Genomic DNA, 6,830 nt, shown 5'->3' with positions numbered 1-6,830 from the left:
ATTCATGTACTCCAACCTGTTTCACAACAATCAAGATTTTGAAGGGCTGTTTAATATTTTGGAACTCAGCGTCTTGTTCAAAGCTGATGTGGGTGTTGAGAGAATTTAGACCTTGATAGATGAAAAACTCCAGTCTCTGGTTTTATGTTAGGGATTCTCTGAACTGGTCTGACACTAGAAATTGTCACATATCCCATCAATGATGGTTATTTCATCCTCAAATGAGTAGGAAAATTACTCAAACTTACAATCTCTCTTCAAAGAGGATCTGGGCACTCCCCAGACATTTGCTTAATTAGGTTAACCCATACAACATAATCTCAACTGACTTTGAACAGATAAACATCAGCTTTGCCACTAAAAGTGACCTAATCAGAAATGAATTATCAGTGGCTTAAGCCTTGAACATACTCAGCAGAAAGAGATTTTAAAGCCAGATAGAGGTGAAGATCTTGGGGTCACCTTTCAATCTACCTCCACAGCTTTCCTTGGTTTTAAAAAACTCATTAGACATTGACATTGGTGATTTATGGACTTTTTGGTGTGCATTATTTATCTAAGAAAAAAGAAAAAAATATGAGAATCAGACTAGTCAAACAGGAGAAAGTACAAAACAAAATATTACAAAATAACTAGTTTATATTCCTAAAATTAAACAAGAGGTTAGATGGAAGACTGTTGAGAATTTTAGAGCTGGATTATTAAAAGAAAAATTCTAACACAGCAAAATTTGAAGTAGTATTTATTACACTCAATCTCTGTGATTGCTTTCTTTTAAAATAGAAAACAATCCAGAAATCTATGTTGAAAGTAAGTGGTAGTCTATGCATTTGCTTAATTAAGTTCATTTGCCAGATCAAATGTCAATAGCTGAGAATTTTCATAAAATGACGAGTCGGGAGATGCTTGAAAGCAAAATAAGTGTAATCAGTTTTTCAAAGAAGCTAGATAAGATGAGATCTTGAAAAAAGTGACATTTAGTTTTCTTAAATTAAACTGATAAACTTTGCATGAAAAATTAATAAATATAAGAATAAGCTGATTTTAAATTAGTTTTATTGTTTATAAGTTTGAGGCACAAGGGAATTCAAAACTTAGATAGTCATACACAAATCTACCTAAATGGAGGAGGAATTAAAAAGCTAAATGGAAACCTTAGATGTTTCAACCCAAGACAAACATTAGAACACAGGTGACATGAAAGAAGAGGAGGGATATGTTTCTTTATAAAAGGGAGTTTGAACAGAACTGTCATGCCTGTGTAAACAATGCTACACATAGAACACATGAGTTAAATATCATGGATCATTTAAATGGAAATCTCAGTTCCATGCACAGAACACCACCCTGCAAGTTACTGGTCAAGATGACCCCATAGGTACTCAAAGAAACACAGGCTACTGCCATTGCTCTTGGTGCCTTCTACAACAAGATAGTAAGACACTATGGCTGAAGACTTTGGTTGCAGAATCTAGAGAAATCAACCTTGAACTGACCAGGAAGCTTTCCCTGCTATAGAGTTGCCTAGTGTCTAAAGGTGCTAGCCAGTCTGCCAGGGAATGGGGAAAGTCATCAATGATCTTGTCCAGCACTAGATCATGCATGCTATAATACTGTTCTTCTGGGAAGATATGCTCACAGGTTAAATAATATCATGATGGTTATGGGGATAACCATCTTTCTGCTTGGCTATGGGCCTGTTCATGAGAGGAATTTCATGCCTGGTACTGTGAACATGGTTAAATAGGCCTTAGTTGGGAACCTACTGTTATTGTTTGACTATATGGTTATGCTGTCTAACTGCATTACACATTTTTATGTATATACCCATAGATTTGTGCTGCTATTCATTTTGGTCAGAGAAAATTCCTTTACAGTGGGTAGGGGTTAAAGAAGTCTCATAACTAGGCAAAGGACTGAGCATAAATCATTCTCATTACTCAGCTGTGGATGGGTCATCTATAGCAACCTCCCACAGTCTAAGGCTCAAAGCTTCACAGAAGCAGTGGCAGAAAGAATGTAAGAACCGGAGGGTAGAGATGAGTTCTATAAAATGCTGACTTATGGACATGAGATGATTGTTGCATGCGTCAAATCACAACAGCTGTATTTATCTGCACAAGTCTTATACAAAATCAACTCAGGCAAAATTCCAACATGCATGTAGTGCAGTCTCCCATGACGCAACCATGATTGTAGGAGCCACTGGTAGTTGATGTTTGCTGAAGGAAAGGAAGTAACTCTCCTTTGGAAATTTGGCTACAGTAGATTTTTTATGATCCAATTGGGCATGTACCCATTTAAATATAGGCAATACTCATTGGTCTCAGGCGGTTATTAATAAAAAAATGTAAAAAGTAGACATGAAGTTGGGAGGGAGATAGGGTAATGGGCACTAGTAGAAGATGCAATGATGCAGTGGTGGACAGTAATGATCAATTAATACTCTATAAATGTATGAAATCTTTGAATAAAAATATTGATTAGAAATAAAAACTAATTCAAATTTTCAAAAAGAAACATGGATTGGAGAGATGGCTCAGTGTTAAGAGCACCAGTTGCTGTTGCAGAGCACCCAGATTTGGATCCCATCATCCACATACCAGCTAACAACCATCTGTAAATCTAGTTCCAGGGGATTTGATGGCCTCTTCTGACTTCTATGGTCATTGCATGACACAGGTGCACTTGCACCCATGGAGGCAATAGGATCATAAGCATAAAATAAAAAATGAAACATTTCAAGAAGAAACATGTAATGAAAAAAAAATCCCTCCAAAAATATAAGCTCAGTTCACAATTTAAACTGCAATATACCCATAAAGGAGTTTTACAGTAAATTTTAGGAAGGTTTTTTAATGTATTAATTTAGTCATTTAATAACTGTACTGAAAAGATATAGTAAATATAGTCTACAGATTTAGGGATTTTAATTATGAGGAAAGACAATAAATTGCATACATTGAAATTATTTCAATTTACATTCCAATAAGTTGTTGCAAATTAACAATAAATAGATAAATATTTAAAGAAAACACTTAGAAATAGATTTAATAAAGTGAGTTAAAACATATTTAAAAAGAAACCCTGAAACTTTGATGAAAGAAATTAGAGATCTAAATAATTGGGAAGAATAATCAGATTGTGGAAAGTTCTAGGAGCTCTGAGAATGAGAATGACAAGAAATTCAAACACTGGGCTGAGCTATCCTTGGGAATAACAGGAGAAACGTGCCCTGTCTAGAAAAGAAGCAAAGTAGAACCCACCATATCACAGAGCGACTGAGAATGCATGCAAGTAAAATTCATTCCACTTATGAAAATTTCTAAACCCAGTGGTGAATCTTTCACTAATATCTGGTGTATCTCACTCTAAGGGATAGGAAAAGTGAAGAGGTCACTTGTAGCCATGTTTCCTGAAGATATTTTCCAAATTATAGTGATTAATTTAAAAATTCTTCAAAAGCTTCCTCAAAAAGCTAGAAAAGGATCTTCCAAATGATCCAGCTATACAACTCTTGGACATGCAATCAAAGGACTCTAGATCCTACCTCAGAAATATCTGCTCATCCATGTTCATTGCTGCTCTACTCACAATGGCAAGAAAGTGAAATGAATTTAGATACCTTTCTACTCAGGAATGGGTAATGAAAGTATACCAATATTTACATGATGGAATATTAGTTTGCTGCTAAGAAATATTTTTAATATGTTTTAATATATTGAGCTTTTAAAAATTTCATACAACATTTCCCACTCAAGTCCAGAACCCCTCCTTAATCCAAACCTACCCCTATCCCCCATGGAACCCTGTGCACTCTGCCATAAATGCTGAGTCCTATTCATTACGTGCAAATGTGTAAGTGTATCCATGTTATGCAATGCTGGCAGAGGTCAGTAGAAGGCATTGGACTCCCCTGGAACTGGAGTTACAGACAACTTTTAGCCTCTATGTGAATGCAGGTCCTCTGCAAGCAGCTTTCCAGCTCCCAAGAAAAATAAAGTTATGAAATTTACATGTAAATGAATGGAGTTGGAAACAATCATCTTGATTATATCTCCCTTTCCTTGAAAACAACCTCTCTAGCCATTTTCTTGTTTTCTGACTTTTATGGGACTTGAAATGAAGCATAGATATATAAAGTTTCAAGCGTAACATCCACATATGAGAGAAAACATCTCATAGTGTTAGAAGGTACTGTGTGTTCTATCTAGAAGAAGGAGGTGATTATTGATCTTACCCAGCTGTGAACTCTGTTAGCTATAATAATGACTTGTCTGGCAAGATGTACCCAGTAGTGCAGGACTGGCATGACTATCATGGGGATAACCAAGCACTTTCTAATTAGATTTAAGTCCTGCTTCACAAAATAGGGCCCATACCTGATGCTGTCAAGAACCTGTGCCTAGATATGTGTTAGACTCTACAGGAGATTTTCCCCCTGGAAGAGGAATCACCACAAAAGAGGGAACAGCAATATTCCGTGTCAGAGGTTCTATAAGGAAGCAGAGATTTGTTTTCAAGATTCGGCAGACACAGCTGCACATATGAACTCACAATAGTTGTGACATCATGGACAAAACCTGCTTAAGCTCAAGTCAAAGTCCCGTCATGGAAAGTGGAGGTAGGCACAAAGTCTAACTCCTAGATGAGGAACATTTGGAAACTGATAGCTGCTTGGTAAGGAACAGTCAGTTATTTTAATGCTGAGTCCCCAGGTATGTTGGTCATGCTCAGATTGATGGCCACACACCAAGGGTACATGAGTAGCACAAATTGGACTCATCTATGGGTTTTACAAAAATAAGGACCAAAAGTTGGGTCATTGGGGAAGGAGGGGGTATATCTCAGAGACACTGAGGGGTTAATACTATCAAAATACATTGTATAATATTCTCAAATAATTAACATAAATGTTTAAAATAATTTCTCTAAGAGGTGCCTGGATAGATGATTCAGTGGGTAAGAGTGTTTGATGCTCTTACAGAGGACAAAATTTTATTTCCAGCACCCACATCAGGTGACTTACAATGGCCTCTAAGTCCATTTCCAGGGATCAGATTCCTTCTTTGGAACACACACACACACACACACACACACACACACACACACACACTGGTCTACATAGCGAGTTCCAGGACAGCTGTGGCTACAGGGAGACCCTGTCTCAAAAAGACCAAAGGGGAAAACAACAACATAAACAAAACCCAAAAGAAAATGAAAAGGTGGCCTAGGGTACAGCTCAGTGTAGAGAACTTGCTTAGCATTTGATTAAATTCCCTAGGACTGGGCTGGTGAGACGGCTCAGTAGGTAAAGGCGCTTGCTGCCAAACTTGATTACTTGAGTTCAAGCCCCAGAACCCACACGGTGGAAGGAGAGAATCAACTCCCTAAAGTTGTCCTCTGACTTTCACATGTATGCTCCTTCTTTGGAACACACACACACACACACACACACACACACACACACACACACACACACACTCACACACATACACACACAAACACACAAATAATAAAGTAAATTTATTTAAAAAATTTTCCCTAGGCATAAAACTGCATTGTGTTTCATGTGTTACCTGTTGTGCAACAATTTGATTCATTTAGAAACTTATCAAAAATTAATCTGTTTTTAATATTTTTGAGGAACACTGATGCATTATTATTATAATTTTCTAGTTTTATCTTTCTTACAAGGCTTAGCATCATACATCAACATGTTCTATAGTGCCACAACCATGAATATATGATAAGTAATCTCTCCATAAAAGAACTTCACCACAACAATTTAAAGGATGTCTTTCCTTTGAAGAATAAAGCAGTCTTGTATTATTTCTAACAATCTTGATGTTTATATTATTTTGTATCACTTTAATATCAAGAGTTAAGAGTGAATTAATATTGAATATTAAATTGAAGATATTTTAAATCAGTGGTGATATTTTAGAGTGAAAAGTAAACATGATATTGAGTGTAGGTTTAAGAATAATCTTCTAGCTAATCAAAGAATATATTTTAGAATGTTTACATTTATATTTGCCTTGGGGAATTGCTATAGCTTGGAACTCTTTTGCATACATTAAGTATTAAATCTAAGAGTCTTATGTCAAATGCATTTATTAAGACGTGGTAAAAAATAGGATGCAAACTCCTACCCAAACAGTAATTATAACATATTCTTTATGTCATCTTAATAAATAATGATGATATTAATAAGACATTAGAAAGAAGCAGTTCAAAGATAAAACTAGTTTTTGTTTGTTTTATATACTTTTCATTTTGTAGAGAAATCAACTGAGGAATTAAGTTAAAGTGAAACTCCTTTCCCCAAATTAAAGTCATTTGATTGAATTGTACTTTGTAATGCATTATAAAACCTTCCATCTCTAATCCACCAGTACAAACACAATAAAGATTGGTTATGTCTAAAATCTACTATAATTTCATAGATATCATTGCTAATTTTCTGATTTTAAGAATTTTACAACTTAAACCCATTATTGTTGCAGTTATTAATGCAATGTATTAGTCTTTAAAATTAATGTATGGAATAATAGAATGGCCTTAAGATATTACAAGAGAGATTTATATGCTTTCACTTCTAATTGGATGAAAGAACATCTCACCCTGTGCTGGGGAGATAGCGCTTTAAAGTTCTTGCTTACTATAAACAGTCACTCAAGTCAGATCCCCAGAAGCAAACTAAAAGCAGTATAAAAAGATTTTGGAGTAGTGGTGTGCAGTTGTAATCTCAGTGCTGCAAAGGTGGTGACAGATGATCCTTGGAGACCACTGGCCAACCAGTCAAATCTACTTGGTAAACATCTGGT

Source organism: Nannospalax galili, unplaced genomic scaffold (assembly GCF_000622305.1).
Source record: "Nannospalax galili isolate Female #2095 unplaced genomic scaffold, S.galili_v1.0 scaffold256, whole genome shotgun sequence".
NCBI classification, from domain to species: Eukaryota; Metazoa; Chordata; class Mammalia; order Rodentia; family Spalacidae; genus Nannospalax; species Nannospalax galili.
The sequence above is the reverse complement of the archived record's forward strand: the minus strand, read 5'-3'. Positions refer to the sequence as shown.